This window comes from Mchenga conophoros, linkage group LG1 (assembly GCF_057382185.1).
Source record: "Mchenga conophoros isolate Kocher_MC1m ecotype Shallow Benthic linkage group LG1, M_conophoros_male_GT1.1, whole genome shotgun sequence".
NCBI lineage: Eukaryota > Metazoa > Chordata > Actinopteri > Cichliformes > Cichlidae > Mchenga > Mchenga conophoros.
The window spans coordinates 35,839,242-35,852,204 of record NC_140526.1 but is presented as its reverse complement, the minus strand read 5'-3'; the positions used below and the strand labels follow the sequence as shown (position 1 = coordinate 35,852,204).

The following is a 12,963-nucleotide window of genomic DNA, read 5'->3' as shown; positions in this document are numbered from 1 at the left end:
TCAAAAGTTACAGCGATTTATATGAAGTTGTTCAAAAACGCTTTATTTCGCCAAGACAGTGTGTTTCTCACTGTTACATGCATTTGAATGGGAAACTCGCCTGAAACAAAGTATAGGTTTTCATTATGTGAATAATTTTAAAATCTTAGCTCAATCGGCTGCAAAACCTGTTTGCCTAGCACGGGGATATTGAGTTATATAAGATAAAGCCATAAACATGTTTGTCTGAGTCTTCTATCAAAAGTTACAGCGATTTATATGAAGTTGTTCAAAAACGCTTTATTTCGCCAAGACAGTGTGTTTCTCACTGTTACATGCATTTGAATGGGAAACTCGCCTGAAACAAAGTATAGGTTTTCATTATGTGAATAATTTTAAAATCTTAGCTCAATCAGCTGCAAAACCTGTTTGCCTAGCACGGGGATATTGAGTTATATAAGATAAAGCCATAAACATGTTTGTCTGAGTCTTCTATCAAAAGTTACAGCGATTTATATGAAGTTGTTCAAAAACGCTTTATTTCGCCAAGACAGTGTGTTTCTCACTGTTACATGCATTTGAATGGGAAACTCGCCTGAAACAAAGTGTAAATTCAAATTCAAATATAGGTTTTCATTATGTGAATAATTTTAAAATCTTAGCTCAATCGGCTGCAACCTGTTTGCCCAGCATGGGGATATTGAGTTCTATAAGATAAAGCCATAAACATGTTTGTCTGAGTCTTCTATCAAAAGTTACAGCGATTTATATGAAGTTGTTCAAAAACGCCAAGACAATGCGTTTCTCACTGTTACATGCATTTGAATGGGAAACTCGCCTGAAACAAAGTATAGGTTTTCATTATGTGAATAATTTTAAAATCTTAGCTCAATCAGCTGCAAAACCTGTTTGCCTAGCACGGGGATATTGAGTTATATAAGATAAAGCCATAAACATGTTTGTCTGAGTCTTCTATCAAAAGTTACAGCGATTTATATGAAGTTGTTCAAAAACGCTTTATTTCGCCAAGACAGTGTGTTTCTCACTGTTACATGCATTTGAATGGGAAACTCGCCTGAAACAAAGTATAGGTTTTCATTATGTGAATAATTTTAAAATCTTAGCTCAATCAGCTGCAAAACCTGTTTGCCTAGCACGGGGATATTGAGTTATATAAGATAAAGCCATAAACATGTTTGTCTGAGTCTTCTATCAAAAGTTACAGCGATTTATATGAAGTTGTTCAAAAACGCTTTATTTCGCCAAGACAGTGTGTTTCTCACTGTTACATGCATTTGAATGGGAAACTCGCCTGAAACAAAGTGTAAATTCAAATTCAAATATAGGTTTTCATTATGTGAATAATTTTAAAATCTTAGCTCAATCGGCTGCAACCTGTTTGCCCAGCATGGGGATATTGAGTTCTATAAGATAAAGCCATAAACATGTTTGTCTGAGTCTTCTATCAAAAGTTACAGCGATTTATATGAAGTTGTTCAAAAACGCCAAGACAATGCGTTTCTCACTGTTACATGCATTTGAATGGGAAACTCGCCTGAAACAAAGTATAGGTTTTCATTATGTGAATAATTTTAAAATTTTAGCTCAAACGGCTGCAAAACCTGTTTGCCCAGCACGGGGATCTTGAGTTCTATAAGATAAAGCCATAAACATGTTTTTTCTGAGTCTTCTATCAAAAGTTACAGCGATTTATATGAAGTTGTTCAAAAACGCTTTATTTCGCCAAGACAATGCGTTTCTCACTGTTACATGCATTTGAATGGGAAACTCGCCTGAAACAAAGTATAGGTTTTCATTATGTGAATAATTTTAAAATCTTAGCTCAAACAGCTGCAAAACCTGTTTGCCTAGCACGGGGATATTGAGTTATATAAGATAAAGCCATAAACATGTTTGTCTGAGTCTTCTATCAAAAGTTACAGCGATTTATATGAAGTTGTTCAAAAACGCTTTATTTCGCCAAGACAGTGTGTTTCTCACTGTTACATGCATTTGAATGGGAAACTCGCCTGAAACAAAGTGTAAATTCAAATTCAAATATAGGTTTTCATTATGTGAATAATTTTAAAATCTTAGCTCAATCGGCTGCAACCTGTTTGCCCAGCATGGGGATATTGAGTTCTATAAGATAAAGCCATAAACATGTTTGTCTGAGTCTTCTATCAAAAGTTACAGTGATTTATATGAAGTTGTTCAAAAACGCTTTATTTCGCCAAGACAGTGTGTTTCTCACTGTTACATGCATTTGAATGGGAAACTCGCCTGAAACAAAGTATAGGTTTTCATTATGTGAATAATTTTAAAATCTTAGCTCAATCGGCTGCAAAACCTCTTTGCCTAGTGTTAAGATTCAGTATTGAGGAAGGGTACAAGAGGTGATCGAAGAATAACCACACCGATCCGGCCGGGTGAAGTCAAACGATGATTTTAATGAACACACGTGTGGGAAGACAACTCTGTACGCAGACAGGAAGTAGTCTTCAACTTAATCAAAGCATGAACAGATATTTTATAGCATCAGGGTTTGTTTACTGACGCCCCTTCATGCGTCACCGGTACATTTTATACATAGATCAGATCAACATCATCATGACTTTTCACCTAGAAAATCATCTCCTATTTTCATGGCTTGGTACTTTCCGTTCTTATCTTAAAATGAATTGTTCCTCTTTCTTGCCGAGACAACAAGGAACGGTTCCTCTTTTACCAAGACAATTTTGCAGTTACAGCCAAACATAACTAACCTCTCCTCTAAATAAATCTAATTTAAAGTGTGTATGTGTGTGTGTGTGTGTTGACCTCACATGCTCTTTGTGTCACCTCTTCACCTACTGTCTGTGTCTCGTCCTCAAATGCTCTTTCTCAATTCACCTGTTGCACTTCTGACCTTTTACCAGACCAGAAGCTCACTGAGACTATGTGTATGTCTTCTACTAAATAAATGTTTTAACCAAGAACCTCTACTAAAACCTTAATATAAAATGATCTGATATATAAGTGTTTTGTAAGCATGTATTGCAATTCCTTCTCTGGCTCCAAGTCACTTGCACAATAGATTGTCCGAACATCGCGCCGAACAAAGCTTCCGACCCCCAATTAATTGACCGAGCTCCAACTCTTTAATAAGCACAGATATGCATTGTGTATAAAATAGTCATAACTGCTTAAGGCCTTCTTAAAGCTATCTGTTACATTGTTAAAGCCTCGTCTTAGCCTGCGGCTCAAAATAACTTCCTGCTTCTTTCTGCATACAACTTCCTGTCAGCCTGCAACTCAGTCTTTCTGAAAGAGACACTGTTTAAACCTTGGAATGCAATATCCATGCTGCAGATTATATTATTAATGCAATGACAATTATTTAACAATAGCAGTAAAATAATTTCCCTCCTCGACACTCCCCCTTTTGACCTCTGGAACACCAGAGGTCACAATACATTGTGTCCTCACGCAGACCCTTCTCTGGTGGTCTCGAACCTCGAGATCTCCAGGATCCTCGCCCCTCCTGTGGTCGCCGAGATCGATCTTCTGCAAAGGAAACAAAACACCTTTTCTTGCATCTCCCTAACTTATCCTATCTGGGACTCTTTAATCAAAAGCCTGATCCTAATTATCTTCTTAACTTATTGACTTGTATTTATGTATACTCTTCAACGTTACTCATCACTTTAAAATTCTTTTAAGCGCTGGTTTCACGTCCGGTTGCTCGCTCTATTTTCCCTTATCTGATCATCAACATCCTGTGCACAAGTTGTCGCTGCTGCAAGTTAATCTACTCCAAAAGAAAACAACCACTTTAATCAATTAAGTTTAAGCATATAAGCAATTACTCCTGTATACATTTCATCATAGCTAAATGCTGCCTTGAAACAACTCCTATGTGTTAACTTCATTTTAACCTCACATTTCCTATGTTATAACCCATTTTGGTATAGCCTTTTTATTTCATTTGCTCCCTTTAATGTAACAATACCTTCTAATTCTAATTTATCAGACCTAACCAAAATATATGCTTTCCTTCCTCTTTGGTCCTTCTTTTAAGTTCAGTTAAAAGCTAAATGAATTTAAGGCCTTTTGCCTGGAATCAATACTGTCATGTGTGTTTCTTAACTCTGTGTCTGTAAGCGTGTGCAATCCTTCATGAACTCATATTATCCTCACAGTAGATTGGCTAATCATAGCGCTAGCCAAAGGCTCGTGACCCTCCAGAGACAAATTTGAGCCACAACTCCTTTAAAAGCACAAAATGCAATATGTATAAAAATCATTTCTATTTATAAGCTCCCCCTTTATCCTAAAAATACCTCCTATGTAATATCTGTATGTGTAAGCCTACATTATAACCACTACTTCTAGAAATCAAAAAATCAAACCTGTTCTACTCCTTCAACCCTCACTAATTTTCCCTCTAAGATTTATTCACAGCTTTGAAAAACCGGCATTGTATCTTCTAAACAGGATTCAGTTCTGTCATGGTCCTGGGCCATGTTGGCCCAGTATTCTTGGTTCCTTGTATTTTCGCTCCTTATTTAGGCCAGGTTTTCTGAGGTGTCCTGTTGTGGTGTTCCCTAAGTGTTTTTTCCCTTTGTGACTCTTACCCCCTTGTGCCCCTCTGTGTATTTATGAGCTCTCGTCTCTCTTTGTGTTTATTCCATGTTTCCCCCAGCCTGTTATGTCTGTGTTCTCCCCGTGCTCTGGGTGTATTTAAGTTGTGTCTTCTGTTATGGTAGTTGCTGGTTTGTCTATGTTGTTTCCCCTCGGTCTCCCTGCGTCTCTTGTGTATTTCCCCGGACCTCCCTGCATCCTCGTTTCTGGTTTGTGTTATTAGCTTACCCAGTTTAGGTTTCCGGTTTCTTGTTTTTCCACCAGTGCTGTTTTGTGCCCACCGTTGTAAATAAATATTCACCTGCACCAGAGCTGCCGCCTTTTGGGTCCTTTTCTACAACTCCACACGGCTTGCCTCGCAAACCGTGACAAGTTCACTTTTAATCCTTTAACCTTAACATAAAAATAACAGTTTCAGTTTTACCATATCCAAATGATCAAAAACCCAAAAGGTCCTAAAATGATCCCAAATTATTAAACAATTAAATTATTAAACCCTAAACCCCCCTTTATCTTGATACATTTCATGTGTCAAGATACTATACAAAACTTAAAAATGCTCAGTTTCCCCACTCATGATCCAATCTGTGTCATAAAAATAAACTTAAAACAGAACAGTTATCAGTCATGTGTTTCTTCAATTAATGATAACTGAGTTACATCAAAAAATATTTCCCCTTTAGCATTTGGCATTCTCCCAACAATATACTATAATCCCATAATCTAACCCCAGTCAACAAAACAAAAATTTTTCTGGTAAAAGCAAATTGTTTGTCCACATTTATTCACCCTCACATTCACTCACACATTCACTCACATGCAGTCACACCATATATTTGCTGATAGTGGAGCTTCCCGCACGATCAGATACTCCACCCTCAGCAAAATGAGCTCAGTCATTTTTTATTTTCCATAGGAAAATATTTCTTTATGCTTTTGGACTGGATTGACTCGCATAAAATCCTTTTTACAGGGACTTACGACCTTGATCAGTCCCCACAGGTAGCTCTCCTCAGCCAATTGTAATCTGGAAAGCCGCCTTATATTTGCTCTTCCCGAGAATTTTCAGCGCCGTTATTCACTGTTGCAGGCCTGCTTAAAACAGAAATGAAAAATAGAGCTGATTGTTAGCTCATAAAAACAAAACAAAATCACCTGACAGGTGTTCTTTAAGTGCACTGTTACAAAATAATGGGCCCAATTTTTTAGACATGTCCATGTTTCCTAAAACTCCCTCTATTAAAAACAAAAATAACAACAACAACCTAACTGACAGAATCAACCCCTCACCACAACAACCTCAACAACCTTAAACACCCAAGTCTTGCCACCACATAATTTGCACACAAAAATCACCCCCTTATGCTCTGTAACATACTTCAATTCAGCATAAAACATAACCCCCTTTGTCATATGGCTTCTTCTATTCCTCAATTACAAACACAAATGTATTTTATTAAACATTCACACCATTGTATCATTCATACAAAATAGCAAGCTGTTCTTCATTGCATATGTTTGTGTTCTTAGCCAAGTTTAGTCTGTATCTATGCATCAATCTCGATGAGCTTGTCTTGTCTTCATAAGGTTAATGCATTTTCTGCTTGTGTATGTGAATTTGCATATGTTGCTTTTGCAGTGTGTCAGACTCCTGCACAATTCTCCACTTAAGCCGTCAGTTTCTTTCCCAAATTTGCTAACCCAAATTTTAAGTTCCCACCTTATTCCTGCTCCTCAGCCAGAAGCTAGGGCCCACTTGTCAGGTTTATGGAGACATGGCGCTGTAAACAATTCAACCAGAAACTTGCCTTGGCATGTCCAGTCAAGTTAACCTACAGGTCTCTTCCGACCGCTGCACGTGGAAAATTGATCCAGATCTGTTTCGCCCCTATAGAAACACAACTGAGACATTTTCATTATTATCATAAGTACTTAAACTACCCGTTTCCCTTTCTCTGGTCAGAAATCCCAACTTATGTCATGTATATACGTGTAAGCAGGTCTTCATTGCTTTTCCTATGTATTTTGTTAATGTTCAGTAAGTGTAAGCTGCTTTCTTCATTGCCTCTATATGTTATAGTCAGGTTTAATTCATGCATCTTTTCCCTGATTTCTTAATTCAAAACTATCTCCCTTCTGATTCTTTCCAGAAATAATTTCACATGTAACACTTTGTCTATGTGTGTTTTCGATTCTTGTTTACCTCTTTGTTTGTGACGGTGGACATCTCTAAACCATCATGAGTTCAAGCTTCACTTTCAGTCCAATTACACCCTGTATTCTCACAGTCGAACTCGTCCGGCTTCACCTCTCACTGGTCACTGTCCTCTTCTCTCAGTGTCCTTTTGTTGTCTTGAATTCCAGCAAACACAGTCTGTTTCTTCTCTGTTTCTCTTCAGTATTTTCCTTTTGGATCAAGTCCCAGCCTGGCAAAATACCACATTCAGTGCCTTTAAACAGTCATGTCACACTGTTCTTACCAGCCTGCTGTCCACCGTGCATGGTTCATCACGTGGTTTCTTCTTTTCTGTTGATCCTCTCAGTCATCTCTTTCAAGATTACTCCAAGCATGGCAAATCTGACAATCAATGTCCAGTGCATTCCACAGCTCATTGTCCCACTGTTCAACTGCCCCGCCTGTAATTTACAGTACATGTTTCCACCTCGTGGTTCCTTACATGCTGCTGCTGGTGTCGTCAGTGTGGTTTCCGTTGCACTGTCTTTTGCCTGCTATTAATTCTTCTCAAGTCCACGATGTTCTGTCGGTCTTCATCAGGAGATTAACTGTCCTTTGAGCTTCTTCTCAGGATGGGGACAAGTGCGAGGTCAAGCTGTAAAATTTTAAGCCAAAATCTGGCCTGTTTTCTCCCAATTATGCTACTCTAGTAGTTTTGGCGCCGTACTCAAAATTCCAGGTTGAGAGAAGTCCACCTTCATTTATCTGTAATCTGTGTTGACACACTAAAACATACAATTAATATCCTTTTCATTTCTTTTCTCAAAACCTCCATTCGCTTTATCTGCCTAGAGTTTAACTCATCTGTTTCTCTCTCTGGGTGCTCACTCATCACCTTATATGGGCATGCAAACTTCCTGTCACCCACACCATTTCCTGTTACACACACACAGCACGCAGTTGCTCTGCTGTTTCTCCAGGCTAATCAAACTTATTTTGTATTTACAATCTACAAACCCTCTGTAATTCTACTAACTTTTGATCTAAAATGTAGCATCATTCACACAATGATTTCATAATCCTCTCACACACACCTTTTAAATAAACTAAACTCTTATAACATCACTCATGCATCTCTTAAATTAAAAACACTTTCAAACTTTAAAACATCCTACTTTACATCACCCAAGAAATACCTCTCACACCTTTATTCATCATTCAAAACCTTCTAGTCACCGCATTCACACAAGAAATTGAAAAAATAAAACACACCAGCAACTATTGCTGGAGAGAAGTTACTACTGAAAGTAATATGTTAATCTTAAGTATACACAGTGCACTCAATATATTTATATATCTGCATCCAAACTCAGTCAATTACTATACATCCACTACGGCAACTCAAAACTTTATTTATAGTCCTCTAATAAACATAAATGGCATTTTAAACACACACTCAGCAATGTTTGCAGCAGTATTTGTAAAACCAACTGTGGCTTAAACAGTTCACTGCTTACTCATTTGCATTTTCACTCACACACACACCGTCTGAAAATAGCTCCAGCATTGCCTCAGACTCCTTTCACACAGAGATCTATTATTTTATATTCACAAAGACGTCTTATATTTACAACTGCACAGATTTTATACCTTTTAACACCTACCGAATTTTGAAAAATTTAAGTTAACGGTCTAACCGATAAAAGTCCAACTTTTTTGTAATCAATTAACCAGTATCTGTCCAACAGTTTCTGGCCTCATCTCTAAAGTCCCTAACTCAATTTAAAAGCGTCAACCAACCCAAACTTTGCCTGAAGCTCTATTTTTGGCATTTCACAGCCAAGGCTTACCTCGAAGTGTTAAGTTAAAGTTACACGCCCGAAGACCAACTTCTCCTGTCCAAAAAAGCGCAGGTACCGTTCCAAACGGTAAGGAGACTAACTCCTAGTTTAATTCCAGGCTGCCCTGTACCCCACAGTTAAACCACACTGAACTATCCCTCTTCGCCGAGAGGTCAATGTCGCGCATCCACGACAAGGAGGGAGCGTAACCTCCGGGCTCTGCGCTTCCTACCAGTCCAACTGGCGTTCTTGAGTAATTTATAATACTTTGGAACAACAGTAAAACACCCAACAAAGTGTAAGACTGAAGCAGGTCCAACCTTATAACCAAAAAATAACCAAATTCCCTAACATACTAAAATCATTTCCAGCAGTCCAACTGCTTCCCGCGGTCCAACCGCATTAAATCCTTTCCAGCAGTCCAACTGCTTTAAATCCTCAGTACTGTCATGACATTCTCATCAAAATCAAAACAGACATCCACCAGTAACTTCAGTGAGTAGACTTAAATTTTATCATGTCCAATTTGGCACACTTTGGAAATAATTCAACAGGTAGTGCCTTACCTTTCGAATAAGCCGGCTTATGCCCACTCACTTAGACCACTGGAATTCATGTCTGCCCGTCAGACCACCCAAGACCACCAAATTTCTCCATCTAAACCTCCAACTCACCCTCCTCAATAACCGGACGAAGCCCCCAAATGTTAAGATTCAGTATTGAGGAAGGGTACAAGAGGTGATCGAAGAATAACCACACCGATCCGGCCGGGTGAAGTCAAACGATGATTTTAATGAACACACGTGTGGGAAGACAACTCTGTACGCAGACAGGAAGTAGTCTTCAACTTAATCAAAGCATGAACAGATATTTTATAGCATCAGGGTTTGTTTACTGACGCCCCTTCATGCGTCACCGGTACATTTTATACATAGATCAGATCAACATCATCATGACTTTTCACCTAGAAAATCATCTCCTATTTTCATGGCTTGGTACTTTCCGTTCTTATCTTAAAATGAATTGTTCCTCTTTCTTGCCGAGACAACAAGGAACGGTTCCTCTTTTACCAAGACAATTTTGCAGTTACAGCCAAACATAACTAACCTCTCCTCTAAATAAATCTAATTTAAAGTGTGTATGTGTGTGTGTGTGTGTTGACCTCACATGCTCTTTGTGTCACCTCTTCACCTACTGTCTGTGTCTCGTCCTCAAATGCTCTTTCTCAATTCACCTGTTGCACTTCTGACCTTTTACCAGACCAGAAGCTCACTGAGACTATGTGTATGTCTTCTACTAAATAAATGTTTTAACCAAGAACCTCTACTAAAACCTTAATATAAAATGATCTGATATATAAGTGTTTTGTAAGCATGTATTGCAATTCCTTCTCTGGCTCCAAGTCACTTGCACAATAGATTGTCCGAACATCGCGCCGAACAAAGCTTCCGACCCCCAATTAATTGACCGAGCTCCAACTCTTTAATAAGCACAGATATGCATTGTGTATAAAATAGTCATAACTGCTTAAGGCCTTCTTAAAGCTATCTGTTACATTGTTAAAGCCTCGTCTTAGCCTGCGGCTCAAAATAACTTCCTGCTTCTTTCTGCATACAACTTCCTGTCAGCCTGCAACTCAGTCTTTCTGAAAGAGACACTGTTTAAACCTTGGAATGCAATATCCATGCTGCAGATTATATTATTAATGCAATGACAATTATTTAACAATAGCAGTAAAATAATTTCCCTCCTCGACACTAGCACGGGGATATTGAGTTCTATAAGATAAAGCCATAAACATGTTTGTCTGAGTCTTCTATCAAAAGTTACAGCGATTTATATGAAGTTGTTCAAAAACGCTTTATTTCGCCAAGACAATGCGTTTCTCACTGTTACATGCATTTAAATGGGAAACTCGCCCGAAACAAAGTATAGGTTTTCATTATGTGAATAATTTTAAAATCTTAGCTCAAACGGCTGCAACGGGGATATTGAGTTCTATAAGATAAAGCCATAAACATGTTTGTCTGAGTCTTCTATCAAAAGTTACAGCGATTTATATGAAGTTGTTCAAAAACGCTTTATTTCGCCAAGACAATGCGTTTCTCACTGTTACATGCATTTGAATGGGAAACTCGCCTGAAACAAAGTATAGGTTTTCATTATGTGAATAATTTTAAAATTTTAGCTCAAACGGCTGCAAAACCTGTTTGCCCAGCACGGGGATCTTGAGTTCTATAAGATAAAGCCATAAACATGTTTTTTCTGAGTCTTCTATCAAAAGTTACAGCGATTTATATGAAGTTGTTCAAAAACGCTTTATTTCGCCAAGACAATGCGTTTCTCACTGTTACATGCATTTGAATGGGAAACTCGCCTGAGACAAAGTATAGGTTTTCATTATGTGAATAATTTTAAAATCTTAGCTCAAACGGCTGCAACGGGGATATTGAGTTCTATAAGATAAAGCCATAAACATGTTTGTCTGAGTCTTCTATCAAAAGTTACAGCGATTTATATGAAGTTGTTCAAAAACGCTTTATTTCGCCAAGACAATGCGTTTCTCACTGTTACATGCATTTGAATGGGAAACTCGCCTGAGACAAAGTATAGGTTTTCATTATGTGAATAATTTTAAAATCTTAGCTCAAACGGCTGCAACGGGGATATTGAGTTATATAAGATAAAGCCATAAACATGTTTGTCTGAGTCTTCTATCAAAAGTTACAGCGATTTATATGAAGTTGTTCAAAAACGCTTTATTTCGCCAAGACAATGCGTTTCTCACTGTTACATGCATTTGAATGGGAAACTCGCCCGAGACAAAGTATAGGTTTTCATTATGTGAATAATTTTAAAATCTTAGCTCAATCGGCTGCAAAACCTGTTTGCCTAGCACGGGGATATTGAGTTCTATAAGATAAAGCCATAAACATGTTTGTCTGAGTCTTCTATCAAAAGTTACAGCGATTTATATGAAGTTGTTCAAAAACGCTTTATTTCGCCAAGACAGTGTGTTTCTCACTGTTACATGCATTTGAATGGGAAACTCGCCTGAAACAAAGTGTAAATTCAAATTCAAATATAGGTTTTCATTATGTGAATAATTTTAAAATCTTAGCTCAATCGGCTGCAACCTGTTTGCCCAGCATGGGGATATTGAGTTCTATAAGATAAAGCCATAAACATGTTTGTCTGAGTCTTCTATCAAAAGTTACAGCGATTTATATGAAGTTGTTCAAAAACGCTTTATTTCGCCAAGACAGTGTGTTTCTCACTGTTACATGCATTTGAATGGGAAACTCGCCTGAAACAAAGTGTAAATTCAAATTCAAATATAGGTTTTCATTATGTGAATAATTTTAAAATCTTAGCTCAATCGGCTGCAACCTGTTTGCCCAGCATGGGGATATTGAGTTCTATAAGATAAAGCCATAAACATGTTTGTCTGAGTCTTCTATCAAAAGTTACAGCGATTTATATGAAGTTGTTCAAAAACGCCAAGACAATGCGTTTCTCACTGTTACATGCATTTGAATGGGAAACTCGCCTGAAACAAAGTATAGGTTTTCATTATGTGAATAATTTTAAAATCTTTGCTCAATCGGCTGCAAAACCTGTTTGCCCAGCACGGGGATATTGAATTATATAAGATAAAGCCATAAACATGTTTGTCTGAGTCTTCTATCAAAAGTTACAGCGATTTATATGAAGTTGTTCAAAAACGCTTTATTTCGCCAAGACAGTGTGTTTCTCACTGTTACATGCATTTGAATGGGAAACTCGCCTGAAACAAAGTATAGGTTTTCATTATGTGAATAATTTTAAAATCTTAGCTCAATCGGCTGCAAAACCTCTTTGCCTAGCACGGGGATATTGAGTTCTATAAGATAAAGCCATAAACATGTTTGTCTGAGTCTTCTATCAAAAGTTACAGCGATTTATATGAAGTTGTTCAAAAACGCTTTATTTCGCCAAGACAGTGTGTTTCTCACTGTTACATGCATTTGAATGGGAAACTCGCCTGAAACAAAGTGTAAATTCAAATTCAAATATAGGATTTCATTATGTGAATAATTTTAAAATCTTAGCTCAATCGGCTGCAAAACTTGTTTGCCTAGCACGGGGATATTGAGATCTATAAGATAAAGCCATAAACATGTTTGTCTGAGTCTTCTATCAAAAGTTACAGCGATTTATATGAAGTTGTTCAAAAACGCCAAGACAATGCGTTTCTCACTGTTACATGCATTTGAATGGGAAACTCGCCTGAAACAAAGTATAGGTTTTCATTATGTGAATAATTTTAAAATCTTAGCTCAATCGGCTGCAAAACCTGTTTGC

The 12,963-nt window shown here is 37.6% G+C and overlaps 1 long non-coding RNA gene across 1 annotated transcript; it reads right to left on the bottom strand.

Moving 5' to 3' along the window:
• Positions 1-2,409: 2,409 nt before the first annotated feature.
• Positions 2,410-10,370, bottom strand: LOC146583710 (uncharacterized). Its single transcript, XR_014892683.1, has 2 exons — positions 6,806-10,370; positions 2,410-6,504 (listed from the first exon to the last, which is right to left on the bottom strand). It is a non-coding gene; the product is annotated as an uncharacterized LOC146583710 (long non-coding RNA).
• Positions 10,371-12,963: the final 2,593 nt, after the last annotated feature.